The sequence below is a fragment of the Parasteatoda tepidariorum genome, chromosome 4 (assembly GCF_982258835.1).
Source record: "Parasteatoda tepidariorum strain Cologne lab strain chromosome 4, Ptep-v5.0, whole genome shotgun sequence".
In the NCBI taxonomy this organism is placed as follows: Eukaryota; Metazoa; Arthropoda; class Arachnida; order Araneae; family Theridiidae; genus Parasteatoda; species Parasteatoda tepidariorum.
Genome location: NC_141758.1, coordinates 26,444,138 through 26,467,492, shown reverse-complemented (window position 1 = coordinate 26,467,492; position 23,355 = coordinate 26,444,138). Strand labels below are relative to the sequence as shown.

General features: G+C 29.2%; 1 protein-coding gene across 5 annotated transcripts in view; it reads right to left on the bottom strand.

The window, feature by feature from the left end:
• LOC107457213 (lewis-type alpha-(1,3)-fucosyltransferase) overlaps positions 1 to 23,355 on the bottom strand; it is a 53,858-nt gene that overhangs the window by 18,433 nt on the left and 12,070 nt on the right. The window contains exon 1 of one of the 5 annotated variants that reach the window (XM_016075317.4): positions 21,957 to 22,112. The exons of 1 other annotated variant lie outside the window; for it this stretch is intronic. The gene's annotated coding sequence lies outside the window, so the exon portion shown is untranslated. Of the gene's footprint in view, positions 1 to 3,606; positions 3,794 to 8,947; positions 9,060 to 21,849; positions 22,113 to 23,355 lie in introns of those variants that run through there. 3 more of the 5 variants (XM_016075318.4, XM_087160834.1, XM_016075315.4) reach the window with 3 other exon arrangements.

Here is a 23,355-nt window from a genome sequence, read left to right as displayed (position 1 = left end):
CATAAACCTCCGATTTCGGAGAATATTTTTCTTAGTGGTAGCAAAGTGAATGCATTGATACTGGAATGCCAACTGCACCATTTTTTACTACGAATTTTAAGAAATTGGTAGCGAATTAAAGAGTAGAACTTGTAGAATAAGGGTAATTACGTCCACACTTTAAAGGTGTCACTGATTAAACTGAATAAACGAGATAACTGCAATAAAGTTGCATTTCATATGACACTTTGAATTCTTGATGAGTAGTGCTGATAGGGGTGAAAATGGGCGAAAGCGAGACGGAAAGGAGGAAAGGCTGGTAGTAAAACCATTTCAGTTATAACTAGTTTTCGAGAGAAGTTAACTTATTCTTTTTAAAACTATTCAACAATATCTACTTTATCCTTGAAAAATAAGCAGTTTTATATGTAGGCTAAAATTATACAAAAAATCTTGATAGTTACAGATATTTTATTTTTCTCAACAAAAAAAAAAAAAAAAAAAAATGCTAAAATGAAACGTCTTTCGTACCAGTTTTTGCGTTTGTCTAGCAAGACACTTTTCCGTCTTGCTAGATAAGGGCTTTCATCCATGAGTGCAGAGATGCCAACTTGCTCCGCTTTGTAAAATAGTATTTTCTAGTGGTAGCGAAATTCAAGTTACTTTTGGTTTAGTATTTTTCCTTTTAAGTAATTTTTTCAGCACTGAATATCAAAAGTTATAAGTATCATATGAAATGCAACGTTAAAGCATCAATCAAGTGGTTACTATATTAAAAAGTAGGCGTAACTGTCAATCTCTAACAAATTTCACTATATAATTTGCTACCACTTTATTAAAACTGTTCCAGAAAGCGGAGCAGTTGGCATCCCTGTGAGTGGTGAAAATAAGTGGAAAATACTTAACTAAAAATAACTAAAATTTCGTTACCACTAGAAAAAAGTTTTTATTAAAGCAGAGCTAGATGGCATCTCAGTCGATTTTTATACAATTTAAAGGTTAAAAAGAAAATTTGACCACCACTAACAAATGTAAATAATTTAAACAGATGCATAAAACAACCAAGTACCAGATTCTATGAGCACATAGCTGAACTATGTGCAAGTTTCTTCAGAGATGCACTCTCTTGTCATACGTGCACTTACTTCAAAAATTTTGATTTTGAGCTCATCAAAGACAACATAAAATATAGCCCGGCAACCGCCTTTTTCCTATCCGACGGAGTTTTGTCCCGTAAATTTTGTAAATAGCTGTAAATACTTGTAAATAATTTTGCGCATTTATTATGTATTTCCCCTTTTCCCTGGGGCTATGTGGCTACTGTGCACCTGTGAAGCTCGGGGTAATACCTCGAAGGGAGGCGAGGCAGTCTGCCACAAAACCTCTTCTCTCTCTCTCAAACTTGTTTGTTCAATCTCACTACTTCATTTTAATTTTCTCTCAGTAAAAGATACTGAACCCCAACTTTCACCTCTCAGTTGCGCTTCGGCGATTTATTATTTATTTCCACTCAGATGAATTAGTTGGAGCCCCTAGCGGGACTGATGCTAAGATAACCAACACATATGAGTATGAGTACGAGATTCTGAAATTTTTTTTAAGCAATCTTTGTTTTAAAACTTTCTTTTCTAGTTCACCAACATTTGCAAATTATTTCACAAGAAATCTGAAATGTTTTTGGATATGAGATACAGAAACACGAAGTGCGTCAACTGATTTCTCCGAGAAAGAATAATCATTGTGAATCAAGGAACAATTTAACTGGATAGAGAGGAGAATTTTTTAATCAGAAAATTAGATCACTGCTTGTCTGTAGGCGGCGTTTATATATATATATATATATATATATATATATATATATATATATATATATATATATATATATATATATATATATATATATATATAAATTTACGGAAGTAAATTGTTTTTAATAACTGCAAAAACAGCATGCATTTTTTGTTAAGAAAAGAAAAAGTATAAGGCTCTTAATATCTTCACTTTTTGAGGTAATGGCTGAAAAATTAAGGATGACTTGAGGCAATATAATAAATGACTACTAACACAATAACGTGAATCTTATAATAACCCTTTGCACTCCTATGTCCCCACGGAGGCACCATTAACAAGTCTCCGCTTTAAAATTAAGAAATTTTATAGCTTAAAAATTAGCAATTATATTATTCTAAGAATTTTAAAATTGTATAATAATACTATTTTAAATGCTATAGTGCTGATGATAGATCAAACAGAATTTAAAAGCACTCGGAGTGAAAAGGGTTAAAGTCACATTTTTAACACGTTCACGCCGGGGTGACCCACAGGTGGGTCACGCTAGATTTTCTCATCTTGGCGGCGCACCGGAGTAAAAACTGGTAACAAATAAATTTCACTTTTTAGTTTTTTTTCGGGAATGATAAAAATCCATAACTACCAATTGTTTTTAACGGATGCAATTTTTATATCGAATTGCTTCTTCGCCGTTAGAAATTTTCGTACAGTGAATTGTCATTATTGAGAATAGATTAACTCCTCCCGAATATTATCTAATATTGAAATAGTTCTACCAGTATTTTCTCTTCTCCCGTACCAGTATTTTCACTTTTCCCGGCGTGAACGTGTTAAATTGGTAAGGAGAGCCTTTTCCACGCTTTCTCCGTTGGGGAATTAGCAAGTTTATGTATTGTGCTACTATCCAGTATAAATTCCGAGAACTTGTAGAGCAACATCTGAAATATATTCCAAGAAACAGCCTGATGCAACAAAAAAAAAATGTGGCTTAAATAATGTTACTAGCCCTGCTTCGAAAAAAAATATGGTTTATCTTAATATTTCAAGTCCTGCTGCCAACACTTTGACAGCTTTAAACAGAATATTTGCGTTATTTATCTCATAATCAAATTCAAATTTTTTCGAAACTCTTCTATATAATTATTTAAATTTTATAACGGTGGTTAAAAACATTTCTTAATAATTACATTTTGTTGAGGATGAAATGAGCATAGAAAAAATTTTTCTATCAAGTTTAATATAAAAATAAAATCCTCTGAAGAAACAGAGAAACTATACAAATAAATATCGTTAATGAGAGTATAGGGTCGCTTGTCTAGTTGCTCCAGACAGCAAATATATATTTTAAAGTGGTAGTTTATCAATTGTGGTTCTTGGTTTAATAAATTCAATTTAGTAGATTTTTATCCTACACTATTCCTGATTAATTCGTAGGCTTATATAATTCACCACTTTATAGTACTTAAGTCATGATAAACCCTTAAAAAAGAAAGCAAAATTAGTCGAAATATTTACGAACTTTGTAGCTATTTACCGTTTTATTAAAGGGTCAGGAAGTAACGTAGTGCCGAATTAAATTCATAATTTTATTTAAACACATTCAAATTAACAATTTATCAAGCATATTTCTTAAAACGTACTACTGTCATTGCTTCGCTATTAAATATGAATAATTTGAAATGTAAGTCATAGTGGTAGTAACAATTGAATAGATAATAAATAAAGTTCAGCTTTTCAAAAACTCTCCTTATAAATAAAATCAACAATTCAAAATAGGAAAATTATTCTCCATTTCTCATTGCTTACGAACTAAGATATAAGTTAAGCAAATCTTACCTTCAACAAATGAATAATTAATGATAAAATCATGAAACACGATGATAATTAATGATCAAATACGGGTTTTGACAGAGTACATATTCAACATCTAAAGCAAATGACGAACGGGGAAGCAAATGTTACGTACATTTAACGTAACAATACACTCATTTTTTGTTACTCTATTCGATTCATAACATGGCTCAAAGGTGAAAAGAATGAACGATTCCGTTTTATCTTAAAATTAGATAAGATAGGCGTGATTCGAAAGATAGAGTTTGAAGTAAAATTTTCCCCACCAAAAACTTACTTCACTTGAATCGTACACAATTGTTTACTAGTAACATGGAAATAAGATTTTACGAACGACTCTAAAGCTGAGACAATAAAGTATTAATTGCAGAAGCATAAATTGTGAATATTGACTTAAAACGTAATTACTGAAACAGGATGTAAAAAATATTGCGCAAACAACGATTTTTCAATAGAAACTTTTTTATTTTTTGATCGAAGAATAAGATTTAAAAAATAGTTTTTGCGCGTAATTCATTAAAGTGTTGAAATTTATTTGCAACAATAAGCGTTGCCAAACATCTTGAACAAAAAGACTCCTTGGATTTTCTTCCAATTAGTATTATTTTAAAATCGTAAGTAAATACGCATCATTATTGTCCAAAATATCTTTAAAAAAAATGACGATAAAATAAATTAATATTATTTAAGGAAAAATATTGAAGTAAATTGCATAGGTTTTAAGATCAAAAAATAGACTTTCAGATTTTAAGATCTTCAAACACGAATTAGGTAGTATCTAATAATTGCATAAACAGGCCTGTCAACTACTACGCTTTGTGCAAATTATTTTATGGAGTGGTAGACATATAAAAACCAAAGCTTTCGGAATTGCTTTTATTTTGCCAACATTTTAAAACCCTCTCTACGATAGAGCTGAACAAAGTGGCGTTGCATATGAGCTTTTAAATCATATTTATGTAGTGGAAATACGTTCAAATTAATAACAAATAATACACAAATCATAAGTTTAAGTGCCAGAAGAATAAATTTTTACAATGATTTTTTTTTTCGTATTTTATCCGAAAATTGATTTTTAAAAAAAAATATCCCACTAAAGTATATTAACCCGTTGAATGCCATGGGGGTCAATGGCGACCGGCACTGAGTTTGTTCGTAAATCCACGGGGGTCACCGGTGACCGACGAAGCCAAGATTATTAGAAACACATAATTCGAGTAAATTTTTAATATTTTTATATTATTATCGTTACTAAAATGGTTTGAAGAAATTAATGCAATATAGAACGCACAAAAATAGTTTTATTTATATACACAGAAATGCCAACTTGCTCCTGAACAGCGAATAAATATTTTCAAGCAGTAGTTTATTAATTGTGATTCTTGGTTTAATAAATTAAATTTAGTAGATTTTTATCACCATTATTTCTAAACAATTCATAGGCTTATATAATTCACCACTTTTCTTAGATATGGCATGCACAGCCCCAGGCGCCCAGATAAATATTGATGATGATGAGATATGGCATGCTAAACCATTTAAAAAACTAGCAAAATCTGTCAAATTTGCAAACTTATTTTGTATCGTAGTTATTTAGAGCCAGACGGGGAAGTCATGTAAAATTAGCGTGGCATTTAACGTGTTAATGATGTATATCAAGATTTTTCCAAGGCATAATAGTTTTAAAAAAAGGTGATAAAAATGAGACTAACGTTGATATTTTAATATATTTGTTACCTCTTCTAGATGTCATTTTTCAAAGCTATATCTCTGTATAAAAATTGTGCAGAAACGGTATCCCTAAAATTGCCAACTTTCTTCGCTTTTGGGGAAAATGTCTTCAGATGGTAACTAAGTTTATATTTAAACGTATGACGACCGGACAGTGTTATGGTCAGGATTTCACATAATAAAGGTCTTGGGTTCGAATCCCGGACAGAACATTAATGTTCATTCATTCTAAGACTATCTGTCCCTACTGTGGAAGCAACGTCAGCCCACCTAATATGGTACCTCTGTAAGAGTGGCCAACAAATCTGCCCTACTGATAAGTGAATGACAGTATTATCAATAGGCTGGGTATTGAAAAAAAATGTTTTAATGAAATGATTCATTATTTTGTAAATTTGATTTGATTTGATTGTTGTTTATTTGATTTGAAGTTATTTTCCACACCACTACAGGTAAATAAATCAAAAGTATTAATAAAACGCAACTTGTCTCAGCTCTCTTTTGATAAAGCTTTTATAATTAGGCAAAACTACCAAATATGCTGAAAGCACAGTTTTTTTTTTAATTCTATGCCACTTAACACCTGACAGACGAAGACGTCATTTGTTTCTTGTGTCAAAACAATAATTGACGTGTCTCAGACGTCTGCGACACATAGATGCAAACTTGCTCCGGACATCAAATAAATAATTTAAAGTGGTAGTTCATCAATTGTGACTCTGGGTGTAATAAATTCAATTTAGTAGATTTTTATGCACCACTATTTCTAAATCGTTCGAAGGGTTAAATAATTCACCACTTAATGGTAGTTATGCAATGCTATGCCTATTAAAAAGCAAGCAAAAATAGTTAAATATTTGCAAAATTTAGTTCGTAATTATTTACAGTTTTTTTTTTTAATTATTTTGGCGTGAAAGGAATAGTATTTTCTAGACACATTACTTTTGTGCTTAATGATATGTCAAAGGGTTATAAAATCTTTAGAAGCAAGCTTGTTTTTTACAATGTTGCTGCAAAAACGAAGACATCTATGATAGCACGAAATTTAAATTACTGACTAAAACCAATCATATGTCGGAAAGCACACGACAGAAAATATCATAAAATAAAGTAATAGTAGAACTTTTGTTTTGTTCCTTTTGTGTTCCGGCAGACGATTCTTTGCAGACATTCTATTAAGAAACTACCCACACGTCAGAAAGTGATTTTAATAGAACATCTAACACGCCATTTCAATCACATGACAGTATTAAAGTTCTTTTTAACGTACAATATTTTCCTTGTATTTCCTTTTCATGTTCAAGCTACCGTTTCTTCAAACACGCGAAAATGGAATCACTTTAAAAATAGCTTAAAATCTTTTATAAAGGAAATAATTTGAAAACAAAATAAAAGCTAGAAGATAAATTTCATTAAGAGATAAAAACATATTGAAAAATAAAAAACATATTAAAAGATAAAACAGGATAAGAGCATTAACAACTTCAAATATTTTCACTTTTTTAAATAATCGCGGCTGCAAAAGTTTTAAATAAATATGTAATTGTTGTTAATCAGTCCTGGATAAAAAAGTAGATATAAAAGAAATTATTTCACTACCAGTTTATTCTACGATTAAAAATGTTTTAATTATATATCAAGACAAAAAACTGATAAAAAAAACAGTTAAGGAAATCATTTTATTATTGCTTGTTTTGAGGGAGATAAAAACATTGATAATTATCAAGATTTTTTGTAAAATTAATAAAATCTGTTAAGAACTTCTTTTACCCTTAGAAAAGTACATAGTTTTGAATTGCTTATAATTATATCTTATTAAAGTCCTCACAAAATCCAATTAGAAATGAAATGATTTTACTACCAGTTATTTTCCCTTTTATGTTATACTTTTATCTCCGATTTATTCTCTTTTCTCCCAGTAAGTTAAAAGTCTGAGTTCGAACCAGGGCTGTCAAGATGAACAAGAGTAAATTCTCTCTTACTACTGAGAATTTTTTTTACAAATATAGCTTTTATATAAAACCACTTTTTCGAGAAATTAAAGGTATTGTTGAATAGTTTAAAGAAAAAAAATAGATTTCCCCCCCCCCCCCCAAAAAAAACTGTAACTGAAATTGCTTTACTACCCGAGTTTCCTCTGTTCCATCTCGCTTTCACTCCTGGTTTAACCCTTGATTACACAAATTTTGAACAAGTTACATTACCAGGTCAGCCAACTTTCTCCGCTTTTTTAAAAACTTATTCTAGTGGTAGATAAGTGTATGATTTTTTATTCATTTAAACTTATTTTCTACACCACTACATATAAATGATTTAAAAGTTCATATGTAACGTTACTTTGTTCTAAGTCTCTCGTTGTGAGGTTTTCAAAATGTTGAAAAATCAAGGTTGTCAACTACTATGCTTTCTGCAAAATATTTTACTGAGTGACAAACAATTAAAAACTAAATCATTCAGAAATTTTTGTAATTTTGATAACATTTTAAACTCACTCAAGAGGTTTGAAACAAAGTGAGTTTTAATAAAAATTTCCGATTTATTTACAAGTAGTGGTTTAAAAAATAATTTTAAATCAAATTTATCAAAGAAAGAATAATACATTTACACGTTGAATGCCATGGGGGTCACCGATAACCGGCACTGAGTTTGTTTGTAGCGTCACGGGGGTCAACGGTGACCGGCGAAGCCAAGATTATTCGACACATAATTCGAGTAAATTTTTAATTTTTTTATATTATTATCGTTACTAAAATGGTTTGAAGAAATTAATGCCATATAGAACACACAAAAATAGTTTTATTTATACACACAGAGATGCCAACTTGCCCCGGACAGCGAATAAATATTTTCAAGTGGTAGTTTATTCATTGTGATTCTTGATTCAATAAATTCAATTTAATAGATTTTTACCCACCACTATTTCTAAACAATTCACAGGCTTATATAGTTCACCACTTTTTTCAAAAATTTACTATGCTAAACTTTTTGACAATTAACAAAAACTGTCTAATATTAGCAAATGTAGTTTGTAACTATATACCCTGTGGCCAAACGGGCAAACCATGTAAAATTTGCGTGTCAATCAACGTGTTAAAAAACATGAACCACGAGGAAAATTTTTTTCCAAAGTTGGCAGGCCTGCAAAATTACTAAAAATTCTAAAAGCTTTGATTTTTAAATGTCTACAACTATATAAAACATTTCGCCAAAGAGGTAGTTGTTGGTAGGCAGGCATTACTTAAAGATAATTACAAGCATGCCAAATGCTCCGCTTACTGCAAAAGTTTTAATAAATTGGTAGCAAATTAAATAATAAAAGCTGTAGCGTAAGAATAATTCCGTTTACATTTTTAAGCGAATCACCACGAGGCAAATGCAATTAAGTAGCATTCCATATGATTCTTTAAATTTTTGATATGTAGTGGGGGGGAGGAATTAATTAAATTGTAAAATACTAATCTAAAAATAACTTAAATTCCGTAACCTCTAGAAAATTTGTTTTTTCAAACTGGAACAACTTCAGTAATCATTATTAGAGTTTTTAGGAGAAGTGTAAAATTAAAAGGAATTATATTTAATGACAATGCTCACTTACCGCAGTGGTCGGCATACTGCTACAAAACCTCACTCACTCACACTTACTCCAACTACCAATAAGCCACTATCAAAATACAAAAATATCTCATATAGATTAAGGATCATATTTCTCGTGACTACAGACTTACCATGACTTCCGACTTACCTTCAAGGAAATATTTGTTGCACGTAAACATACTGAAAAATTACAATAATGGGCAGTAAAATCATTTTTCTACATCTTATTTTTTGGGAGAAGTATAAAATACATTAATACCATAATTGGCTATGGAACCCTAAATGATGAAACCTCTTTCAGTAGTACCCCGACTTTGTAAATAATGAAGTATAAAAAAAAAGTGAAATAAAGTACATAAAAACAATGTAAAAGAAAATATGTAAACACAATTTAAAAAAAAAAGGATATGAAAACTATTGCGAGCGTATTTATTCATAACGGATTACTCTATTTTGAAATTATTTAATATTAAATTAGGTTTTATGTCTGATAGTTGATTCATCACCTACATCAGAAAGCCTCCACACGGAATTTCATAAGTAGTCTGAGCAGATTATTTAAAAAGTGAACCGGTTGTGCACATGAATCCATATTCTTTTTTAAAAGCATACCTGCCAACTTTTAATCCCTTCCATTATCATTTTTCCCAGTGGTATTAAAATGGAATTAAAACTTCTATTTTAAGCAAACAAATACGTTGTATTTGAGAAAACTTAAGTTGACAACCATGATAGTAACGCATATTAATATCTGTGCTTAATTTTTGTAAGAATAGTGGTGATCAAAATCACTTGAAAATTAAGTTTTCAAAAGAAAAAATAGTATATATTTACTACAACTTTAAATATGAAAATAAAGAGCGAAGTTGAAGGTAAGAGAGTTAGCAGGTATGTAAAAGTATTGGTGGTTGGTTTCTGCGGCCTTCATTAAATTTTTTTTTTTAAGTAATTGAGAGAAATTTATCATATATATTTGAGAATTGAATCTGTAGTGGTAGACATGTAAATAAGACAAACCAATCATATTCATAAATACAAATTTTTAGATATATATTTGCTGCCTCTTTCTAATTTTTAACAGATTTTCTATTAAATGGCTCTTTCGATAACTGGTTTACTTTCATAGCTGTCTTGATCGGACTACCTATAAAATACCGCGGGGAGGCTTTCAGTTAAAGGAGGCGTTGGTTGAATTCGCCCTCCTAGAGCTGTATTTAATTTAGCTTCAAATTTATTCTTGGCGTAAATACGTTAGTTGAAAATATAATAAATAAGCCGAATTAAAGTTTTTGTTTAAATGACAGCTAAAACAATTTCCATAAACGTTGAAAATGGTTACCAGGGAAACATATTTCTTTATTAACGAACTTAGTTATTTTATTTTGATTTGGAAAGCGCGGAGGGAAATACTAATGCAGTTTTTCATAGATGGAGATCCTCTTCTAAATTTATTCAAGAAATTGCTATTAGAAAAATAATATCTCTCTCTCATTGGCATTTTACTTTAATTACACAAAGAGAACCGAAATATTAAATAAATAATAGATTAATGAGATCTAATTATGTATACAGATTTCACAAATCATTACCTTGAGGTAAAAAACAAGTTCTTACTCTCGGAATCCCTTTTACCCTTTCAAGGAACCTGAGGACTGCTGCCCTAACATATATAGTAACCACCTTCTTTAGATTTTGCGAGAGATTTATTTTTTATTATTATAAGTGCTATTCTCATATTTAAAGTGCAACATTTGTGCTTTTTCTATTAATTTTTAAATGATATTTTGATCACTATCTACTACATTGGAACAAGTTGAACATGAATAGAAATAGATGATAGTAACAGAGATGCCAACTTGTTCCGCTTTGTAAAACCATATTTTCTAGTGGTGTTGAAGTTTAAATAATATTTAGTTTAGCATTTTTCAGCTTTAAAAAAATTTTCACAACAACGCATTGCATGAAATGCAATTTTTTTGCATATATCTCGTGGGGAAACTTTTAGAGAGTGGGTGTAATTATCTTTATTTTACAAGTTTTAATGTGCCACCAATTTATGAAAACTTTAGCAAAAAGCGGGGCAGTTGGCATCCTTGTAGTTACATGCAGAGATGCGAACTTGCTCCGGACAGCGGATAACAATTTTCGAGTGGTCAACTTCTAATTTAAATGAATGATTTTTGTTTTAGTAAATTTGCGTTATAATGTTTTTGCTCACCACTACTTCGAAATAAACCAAAAGCTTATGCAATACAAATCTTTGTTAACCCCTTGGTGACGGGGAATTCAGAAAAGCATTCATACAAAATCAGAATCAAGTTGCAATTAAATAAAAAACGGTAACTTAAATGTAGTCGTTACTAATTTGACAGACTTACTTTGCTTTTATTTTAATTATTGTTAGTTTAATCATATATATAATCAATGTTAATTCAAAGTATAACTAAATAGTTTTATTTTGAACAAAGTAATGGTGAATTAAATAAATCAAAAAATTATAACTCCACCTACAAATAAACTGCTAAAGAAATACTTTGATTACCAGTTTTATCTTCTTACCCTGATTGATACGGTTTTTTGCTGTCACGTATTTGTGACAGTCGGCGCGAAAGGGTTAAACCGTGTTGAGCTTTTTAAAAATTTTAAAAAAATGAACCGAAAATCTGCAAATTTTGGTTGTAGTTCTCCACTGCTTTTTAAAATATTTTGACGAATCCGGAGCAGTTGGCATTACGTGATGTAGCTCAATAGCTTGAATTTAAACACTTAAAACTCTCCTAACCTAATTTAGAAAATAACCTGAAAAACGTCAATCAGGAAGTTATAGGTTTTTCATTTTAAAAAAACTATTTTCATATTGAATAAATAATTCCAAGAAACTAAAGCTGTAAGATATTACTTAAATAAAATCTTCATTCCTTTAAAAAATATACAAAATGGAAATAACAGTCGACATGCTTGTGAACCGATATTTCCATTTTGAATATTTTCGAAGGGAATAAAGGTTTTATTTAAGTAATATTTTCATATTAATTTTAGCTTTACACCGAATTTTTAAAATTTTCAAGAGTCGATTTGTATACATATATATATATATATATATATATATATATATATATATATATATATATATATATATATATATATATATATATATATAGATAGATAGATAGATAGATAGATAGATATAGATAGATAGATAGATAGATAGATAGATACAAGTAATAACTATATATCTGAAAGCATGAATGAGTTTCAAAAGAAGTAAAAACAAGGAAAAACTATTTAATGTTTATTTTCCAACACTACGCACATTTTTTTGTAACAATCACTTCAACAACGCTTTAGAAAGCAAAGCATGCCATATTCCGGCTGTAATAAGTTTTTTTTGTGACATTCACGACTGAATCGCGTTTCCGAGTATTTTATTTACAATGGGCGGCTATTTATGCACGATAAATAATAAATAAAGGAAACAAAACAATCATCACGTGAGGGGCTCAACAAAAGTTGTAGTTGATATTAACATATATATTACCTACTAAAGGAATTATATGTATTGTGCAAGTGACAAATATTTCATTTTGAATTGTTCGGACTCGATCTAAACAATTTTGTTGTTTTCTGGTACCACGTATTATCAGAAAATAACATAATTGTTTAGTAGTCAAAATTAAAAGTCAAAAGTTAAGTTGAAGTCAGTTAAGTAGTCAAAAATAGTCAAACTATGAGTATTGAAAAAAAAATAAACAGCACCTGGACATGAGTATTACATTTTTGCTCTTTACCCATCTACATATATGTATATACGTTAATATTTGAATCTTAGTTTAGCTTAGCTGATTTACTATTTAGTTGATTTACTATTGAATTATTCAGCATTGCGAGAGTTCTCTGTGATCAGCAGGCAGTGTGGTAGCTAAAAAGGAAAGGCTTTGCTCGAATAAATAAAAATAATGAAAATAAAACAAAGCAGCTTGCTTTAAACTATGTGTGGCTATAGAACTGGATGGAGGTTAATGGTCTACGCGGGGTAACGCTTGATAGATCTTTCAATATTGTTGTTGTTGAATCTGATGCTATAGGTGGATCTGTGATTAAGAAATTTGTTAAGGCTATTATTTATTTAGATGATTTATGATATGAGGCATCGGATGTAAAGTGAGCGGCTACTGGTCTGAATTTTAGATCTTTTTTGAAGTTGAATATCTGGTTGAAGTTCACTGTATTGCATTTTATGGCCCAGTCAAAGAAATCTGCATTTAACTTGTGGATATATTGTGATAAGGTTGGTGTTGGATGCAAACTTTTAAATCAATTATATATAGTGGTGTGGAAATTAAGTTTAAATGAATAAATAAAAATACAATAAAACATAAAACATAAATTTTTACAAAAAGCGTAGAAAGTTGGCAATCCTGAGCTCTACATCACTGTTTACATTTTCTCGGGAAAAAACTCAACCCTAAGGGTCAATTATAATATTTTTATAATCGCGAATAAAAACTATAATAAGATGATTCTCTTACCAGTTTTTTTTTTATACTTTTGAGTCTTTCCCTCCGGACTCTTTGTATGACACCAAAAAATATATATATATTAATGGCTGCAAAACAGTTACAAAGAAAGCAAAACAAATGCTACTAAGTTTTCTTTATCTTCTGTCACGTTCTTCTTAAGGCAAATTCTAAGTTATTCTAGCCACAAAAAAAATTCAAGAAAGATAACTTGCACAGCTGCCAATTTTTCTGTAATTCCTGATTAGAAACAAAGCTTTTATCTAACTTGTTGCAGATTTTTCATATCGTATAAAGGATAAGATACAGAGATATGTATGCGGAATTCAAACGTTTATCAGTTGCCTGTTAATGTAACAAATGCAAAATTTGAATTCATAAAAAATAACAACAGCCATAAAAAATAATACCTATAGTTGGAGATTCATGTCCACAGTTAAATACGAAAAAAATCTATAAAACCAATGCTACTATCGATTTTTTTTTTTTGCCTATTTAGTTTTGGAAGTCCGATAATTATGAACTTGCGTTTAAGCTACAAGTTTATTATAAAACACACGCAACAATAACAAGATAATTTATTCGAAACTTTATGGAAATACAAGACAGGAAATAAAATCATTTGTAAAAAAGAAAAAAAAAAAATTTAAAATTTCTTTTTGCAAAAACACCACGTTTACATTTTAATTAATATTTCTTGATAACATCACATAAATAGAATTCTTATTCAATCAGTATTTCTCTTTCAAATTGCGTTTTTTTTAATTGTTTGCACGAGAGTGAATTTTAAATAACATTTAACTGAAGGCATTTAACCCCTTGGGGACGGGTGATTCAGAAAAGCATTCGTACAAAATCAGAATGAAGTTGTAATGAAATAAAAAACGGTAACTTAAATGTAGTCGTTGCTAATTTGACAGACTTACTTTGCTTTTACTTTAATTATTGTTAGTTTAATCATATATATAATCAACGTTAATTCAAAGTATAACTAAATAGTTTTATTTTGAACAAAGTATTGGTGAATTAAATAAATCAAACAATTATAACTCCGCCCACAAATAAACTGCTAAAGAAATACTTTGATTACCAGTTTTATATTTTTACCCTGATTGATACGGTTTTATGCTGTCACGTATTTGTGACAGTCGGCGCGAAAGGGTTAAATTAGAATTTTTATAGAATTTACAGTCCTGTTTACAAAAAATAAATATATAAACGGTAACCATAACTTTAAAAAAAATATTGCAGTAAACAATTAATTTTTTTATTCTATAATAAACTTAAGATGTGTAAAAAGTTCAATGAAAATTCAACAGATTTTCTGATTTTCTCGTGTCTGAATAAAAAACCCAATTGAGCAGCACTCCATGATGTCTGGTAAAGAATTATCTTTTCAACTTCTGATGTGATCTTTTAAATTTTAAATTAAAATTGTCTGGTAAAGAGTCATCTTTCGAAGTTTTTATGCGTGCTTTTAAATTTCAAATGAAAATTGTCTGGTAAAGAATTATCTTTCCAACTTCTGATGTGATCTTTTCAATTTTAAATGAAAATTGTCTGGTAAAGAGTCACCTTTCTATCTTCTTATGTGATCTTCTCGATTTCAAATGAAAATTGTCTGGTAAAGAATTATCTTTCCAACTTCTGGTGTGATCTTTTCAAGTCTGATAAAGAATTATCTTTCCAGCTTCTGATGTGATCTTTTAAATTTTAAATGAAAATTGCCTGGTAAAGAATTATCTTTACAACTTCTGGTGTGATGTTTTCAATTTTAAATGAAAATTATCTTTTCAACTGTTTTCTGACTTTTGATACTTAAAATGAGAATTATCTTTCTTACTTTCATGTCATTTTTGGTAGTTTAATACGTTTAGTAGTTTATATGATAATAATTTTCCAACTTTAAACGTAAATTAATTTCCATTTTTTTTAATTTTTACATTAAAAAAAACAATATTTTTAAATTCTAATAGGTTTCTATCTGATTTAAAGAACCATTGATTGATATGTCATGTATTTAATTTATTTCAAACATCTTTACTTTTATAACTGAATCTTTAGCAGTCACAAAAATAGTTTCTGAATTTGTTTAGATTAACCCCTTAACTTGTACGCTCGAGTTAATTCGAGCGAGGTAAACAGGCCAAACTGTGCACACTCGAGATAATTCGAGCGGCGTTGTATTTTATGCTTTTTCACACTCGAATATAATCGAGAATTGATAATAACAATGTGAAAGCTAAGAAAAAGAATCGTTTTATTGATATTTATCATTTACATAGGATTGTAAGCCATAACACTTATTTATTCAAGAATAAAATATACAGAGATGCCAACTTGCTCCTAACAGTAAATATATATTTTAAAGTGGTAGTTTATCAATTGTAATTCTTGGTTTAATAAATTCAATTTAGTAGCTTAACCCCTTGGGGACGGGAGATTCAGAAAAGCATTCGTACAAAATCAGAATCAAGTTGTAATTAAATAAGAAACGGTAGCTTATATGTAGTCTTTGCTAATTTGACAGACTTACTTTGCCTTTACTTTAATTATTGTTAGTTTAATCATATATATAATCAATGTTAATTCAAAGTATAACTAAATAGTTTTATTTTTAACAAAGTAATGGTGAATTAAATAAATCAGATAATTATAAATCTGCCCACAAATAAACTGCTAAAGAATTACTTTGATTACCAGTTTTATCTTTTTATCCTGATTGATACGGTTTTATGCTGGCACATATTTGTGACAGTCGGCGCGAAAAGGTTAAATAATTCACCACTTTATCGTCAATGTTCTAAAGCAGGGGTGTCAAACTCAAAAGCTAATTTGGGCCAAATAAACAATGCTTAACTTTAGGTGGGCCGCAAAAAAAAAATTAAAAAATCAATGTTCATGGAAACAAATATTTTTATTTTGAATAGTATATTGTAATAAACATATTTAAAGTTAAATTATTGTTTGATACTTGACATCTCTTCCTATTTCGGGAGACATTTTATTGGCCGAGACTACTTTCAAAATTGACCCAACGTGAGCGTTGTTAATACGGTTTCGGACAGGAGATTTATTTCCATTCATAACAGAAAATAATTGATAATTCGCACTGATAAGTACATCCAAACATGGAAATAATTTCATATGCGAATTTTCGAATATTTTCAAATCTTGCCGGTAAATATTTATAAAATTCAGACATACCCACTTCAATGAATTTTGCCTTCAAATTTGAGTCGCACTGAATCTCAATCATTTCCATTTGCATATTACTCAGTACTGAGTCAATATTTATTGAGAAAATCGAAGAAAATAACCAAAATTTGTCTTCCAAAGAATTAACATCTTTAAACCTTGTTTCAAATTCTGTTCTAAGATTTGAAATTTTTTCTGCGTATTTTTGATACGATGCAGTATCCCTGGAATTGCAGGTGCCGCAAGCCAATTAAAATTTTACATTTTCGAACGTGAAATTTAAAATGATCGGTATAGTTAATAAATAAAGTATATTATAATTTTATATGCTGATTTCCTTTTTAATTCACATTTCTATTTTATTTTTACTTTACGTCCGATATATTGACTGGGCCGCAAAAATATTCATTTCGGGCGGCATGTGGCCCGCGGGCCGCGAGTTTGACACCCCTGTTCTAAAGTGTGTGTTTTTTTTGCATAAAAAAAGTGATTTTTTTTTTTGGGCCGGTTTTTTCTAAAAAAATCTGTGCGTTAAGCGATTAATAAATTTAAAAAGCTCTAAAACATTTTTAAAACTTAAACATTTGTTAGAAGCTGAGATTCTAGTAATTATGCATCTACATGTAAAAGAAACACTAATTTTTTATCTAATCTTAACAGATAAAACAAGGTGTGTAGCCAAATCTCTCAACAAAAAATAAGCACCTTTAAAGAACTTTTTAAGCACTCAAAAATATTTTTAAGCACCATATACATTAACAAAATGCAAAATAATTTTCAAAGACTTTACATGATCATGATAAAATAACTAGTTTTTGGCACAAAAAAAAAACTACCATAAAAAGATAGATTTTTAAGTTCGATTTCAGAGGCAAGAAAATGAAACCTGAAACTGAGAATATCTTGCAATTCAACAAATATGTTCTATTCAGCAAATATGTAACATGATTGGCGCTATCATACGTTACGGACCGACGGTACGCCGAAATGGATAGTGAAAACGTTGAATAGAACAATATGAAAACAACGCTTTTGCATAATACGCAGCGAAGATCGACACGGTAAAAAAAATTCAGTTTCGAAAATGAAAAATTAAGCACTTTTTAAATACACACCATTAAAAAAGCACTCTTAGGGGCTTTCAAAAAACGAAAATCGAAACTAAGCACGTTTTGAAAACGCTACGCACCGTGCATAATATTTAATACGTACTAGTTCAAACCATACTAAAGTTTCAATTATTATGGGCGTCCAGTTTTATTGTAAACAATAAAAAAAATGCTATTCTTTTATAACATTTGCTGTAATTAACGTGCTGATTGTAATGCATAGAAGATTATAACGCAAACGAATAAAGAACACAATAGTTTTAAAATCATATTTAAAGGTGGCAAAAGAAAATTACATGTAGTTAATTAATTCCTATGTCTGTGTTTTTTAAATCAAAAAGAAAATTTTTGAAACTCAAAATCTAATAAATTGTAATAAAATATAATTAATTTGTTTTAGTTTGAAATAGTATTACTTACTCAAAATATTTAGTAACATTTCAATGCTGCCAAATGTAACAGTTAATGGACGAAACAAAGAACTTAGAATTGAATGTGAATCAGTATGGTAAACCAAGTTATAATGGATTGGCGATATTCTGTCTCCAAAGAGACACGCAATTATATCATTAGACAGTATATTCCATCAAAAGTCCAATACTTAAATATAAAATCGATGCCAACTTCATATGCAGTTATATTTTACTTGGAATCGAACACACAGTGACACGAAATTTTCTTTTAGTTAAATGTATACTGTATGTTTCGAACTACATAACATGAAAATTTAATTTGAAAATGACGATAGCACAAACGGTTTTGCAATTTAAAATACAAATCGATTTTATAAATACACATACTTTTATGAAAAGTATGTGCGTTTTAAAAAATATGCATGCATGTTTTGTGAAGAATGTTTCGAACTCAGAATTTTCGATGCGTTGATAATTAATGGAGTTCAATTGAAGGCATTGATTGAGTCCAATAATAAAGCGAAAGACGATGTAATAAAATTAATTTTGATCAAGTATTAGTTAGATTTAAAATAGTTTAGCTGGATAACTAATTTTTTATTACATTGACTGTCTATTACATTACTGTCTCTGAGAAGCGATTTTAAATTTTTTTGATCAAACTTGATGATTAATCTTCTTTTAACGGAAACCGAACTTCATAAAAAAAGTATATAAAAAATAATTGCGAACGTATGCAATAATAATATAGTATTTTGTTATAAGATCATTTAATCAAACGAATAATTTTTTTTTTCATCGTTTTATCATTAATAATCATAAATCAAATTTCATATCCCACCATATATGGCAACGTTACTTTTAAAAAGTAACGAGTAAAAAGTACAAGTAAAAGTACAAGTACTAAATAAAAAAAGTAACGATTTAAAAGTACATTTCTAGGAAATCGAAAATTCAAAGTAACCTAAAATTTTATTGAATAATATTCTTATGTTCTTCAATGTTTTTGCACCACTATATATTTGTACCATATATTTGCTACCACTGTCTTATTTTTTATTAGATTTTCTATTGAATGGTTCTTTCGTAAACTGGTTTACTTTCATAGTGGTCTGGTCAGAAAACCTATAAGAAACCGAGTGGAGGCTTTCAGTTATAGGAGGTATCAGTTAAACGAGGACTTCAAAGAGGTTTACCCTTAGTTAGATACACCCAGTCATTATTTTTTTCAAAAAATTTATTTTAACACCATATTGCATGTATTTTAACATTTGTATCAATAGCAGATCGCCATCACTCTTAACTGATTTAACACATTATCCTCAAGAGAATGAAGATACCTTTTGTATATCTCCAAATCTGCGTTTTCTTAATAATATTCATAATCACAGTAAAAGATTTTGCCAGACATTCCAAATACGAGTGGTATTAACTATTAAATAATCCCAAGAAATTGAAGCTGTAAGACATTACTGGATTAAAATCTTCATTCGCTTCAAAAATATACAAATTGGAAAAAACAGTCGACACGCTTCAAGCGCTCAAAAACAAGCACCCATTTTTAAAACTTGCCAAACGTGATAGAGAAGAAACAAAAGTGATTTGAAATATAAAACGTTAAGTGAGAAACAAAATTAGAAAAACTACAGTAGCCGAGACAGAAAAAAGATGAAAAACAGAATAAACACAGGGCATGAAAATGCATTGCCCTTCTCACTGTGGTTTTTCTTCTTCTGTTTCTCTCTCGGCTACCATGGGTTTACTAATTTTGTTTCTCATCTTAATTTTGCCATTTTTCGTAAGCAACTTTTTTATTTATATTTCATATCACATTTCGTTTTTCCGCATTCACGTCTGGCAAGTCTTGAAAATGGGCTACTGTTTTTGAGAGCTTGGAACAAGTAGTATTAACTATGATATATTCTAATCACTCACTTTCCTTTTTTTTTAAAAACTTTGAATGAACTTGAAGAATTGGAAGATTTTAAATTCATGAACGTTAAAAGGAAAGTTATCTTTGACTTTATATCCAATTACAAATATCTATACAATTATTATATTATGCAAAAATAATATCTAAAGAGTTCCCATTCTAATGCTAGAGCTTGTCAAAAAGTGACGCTTCTTTTTCAAAGCGCGGCTAAGTGTCAACACTCTTCGATCAATAGATATTCAACGATATCCACTTTCGAAATAAGTTTGGTACAAATTGGACAGTAAGTTAATCGTTTTCTTAGACTGCAGTGCAATAATTTTTAATAGATACAATTATTTTTAATTATCTGGTATTTGTTTTAATTCTATTAAGAGCTTGGGTGAAGATTGGCGTTATCTTACCATTTGCGTATTATTGGCGTTAGTTAAAAGACTTAGAATCGTCTAGAAAATTTTAAGTTTATGCACAAATGCGCAATATAACTCTTTCGAAGTAATAATATCGAACTAACATAACTAATATATATATATATATATATATATATATATATATATATATATATATATATATATATATATATTATCCAATCGATGGATTATTTACTAATATTTATCAATTTCAGTCAGTATACTTTAGTAAAATTCAACATACATGTCTCGAAGAACAACTAATTATTGTGCGAATTCTCTTTGTAGAAAGTCAATATTTGCATAAAATAAATTTTATTTTTTCCCCATCCACTAAATTAGTAAGCTGGCAACACTGTGGATGGGAATTTTTTTAAATACATAATTATTATAAAAACTCACAGAAAGGCAAAATTATAATGGTTCTATATTTACTTGATTTTCTGTTAGTGGAAACAAAATGTGGTGTTTGGTTAAAGGAAAAAAATATTCTTTATATTATCCTTGGTGATAACACACAAATTAGAATTTTGATGGACAAAAATAATAAAGTTTAATGTTAAATTAATGAAAGATCAACACTATATAGTGCTTGAAATAATATGTTCAAATCTCAAAATACGTCCTTAACACATACCTGCCAACTTTTAATCCTTTCAAGGATGATATTCCCCAGTGGTAGTAAAATGAAATGTAAATTACAATTTTAGGCAGAAACATTTGCTGTATTATGAACAAGCTTATGCGGATTACTAGAACAGTATTACATATTAATCTATATGCTTAATTTTTTTTAAAAATAGTGGTGAATTAAAAATATTATAAATTAAGTTTATAAATGCAAGGAATATATAGAAAGCATAAATTTTACAACCACTTTAAATATAGAAATAAAATTTTACGCCAAATGCGTAAAAGTTGGCAGGTATGCCTTAACCCTATAATACCTTAAAGCAGTGTTTCCCAAAGTGTGGTACGCGTACCCCCAGGGATACGCGTTCTTATGCGAAATATCTTGCAACAAACGAAAATTTCAAAATATTTTATTTCAGAACAAAACTAGCCATGAAAATTTACGATTACGTATTTTTCTATCGGCTATTTTTTGCAGAATTAACAATTGATAATTAGTGGTGTCAACAGCCAGTTGTGATTTTTAACTTTCGTGCAATTTTTTTATAGTAAAAAATACATTTATTTTTAAATTAGTGGTACGCAGCGTAGTGAAAAATTTAGAAAAGGTACACAAAAGTCATAAGTTTGGGAAACACTGCCTTAAACGTTTAAAATTATTAGAAATAATTTTTTTTTTCATACACTTACCCTAACTTTATCGTTTGCATTTATCTTCTATTAAGAAACAATAACTCTCTATGCAGTTTAAAGTAACGTTAAAACAAACAAGAATAGAAAATAAATAAATAACTCACGATCTTAATTTGACACTTCGAAACAGGTGATAAGCCTCGTAACCTTGAATACAATCATAATTATGATTATGCTTCTGATAAGTCAAATTAAACAGCTGCATTCAAGATGAAAACGATACTTTCCGTGCGACATTTGCAATTCACGCTGGCCTTAACAAAACCAACCCGAACACGTGAAGTTGCAAAGGACCATTCCTCAAAATAATGGAGTTCATAAAAAGGACTCGCCTACGTAATTCCAAGAATAGAGGAGTAAAATAACAAACATAAGTAAAAAAAAAAAAAAAAAGAGTAAATGATTTGTTCGATTGAGAAGGCAATAAAAATCGATTGTGGTGAGTAATATTTAGTGGTAAACAATAAGAATAGGTAGATGTATGGAAGTTAATAAAATACAAATAGATACGCGATGTGAAAAAGAAACATCTTTATTTTTTTAAAAATTTCATTTTTTGACAGCTAACGGTGACAAAGCAATTTATAGCATGATTATCCGTTTTGCTGAATACTATTATTGTGTAAAAGGAAACGTCTTTTAGAATAAGAAAGATTAGAATTCTATTGCATATTTTATAGCAGCAAAGTAATTTAATAATACGGCTTTATATATATATACGGCTTTATATATTGGATAATATTGAATTAATGTCTCAGATAAATAAAATAAATGGCTGCAACTTCTAAGCTGTAGTGATATTTCCTATAAATAGTTAAGTAGACGGTTAAAAGGAGCATGTAATTTTTTTTTACTTTTTCAACACTTAAAAACATTATATCCTGGCCAGTAAATCCTTTTATATTGTTTGGCTTATTTAGATGACAGTGTGATCTAAACTACATATTTTAACCTTCGTACAGAGAAATTGTTCGAAATTATATTATTCCTCGAAATAATGAAAACAGATTCTTATTTAGATATATCTAGGAAGATCAAGTCTAAAAAAAATTTATTTGAGGTATTAAGAAAAGCAAAAGCGGTATCCGCTTCGTCTATACATAAGATGGACAATGTAAATTTATATTTACTTCAAGTGAAAAATTATATAATTTGTTAGTTTAATTTATCTTAGACTAGAAATATTTTATTATATTTATTTATTAATTTTAAAAATATGAGCAGTGTCAAGAAAAAAGTGGATCATCCTAGTAACTTTCGAATGTTTGGACATATTTTCCATCTAAATACAATAGCAATATCTCAAAAAATATAAATTACAACAGTAAACTGTAACCGTAACACTATATGCTTATTATGACAAAAAAACGCACTTTTTCTGTAGAAATATACTATCAGGGGCGGATCCAGAAATTTTTCCTGGGAGGGGGGTCATAAATTCAGATTCCCTCACTCACAACTTATTTTAAAAAATCAAAAAAAATAAAAAAAAAAAAAAACATT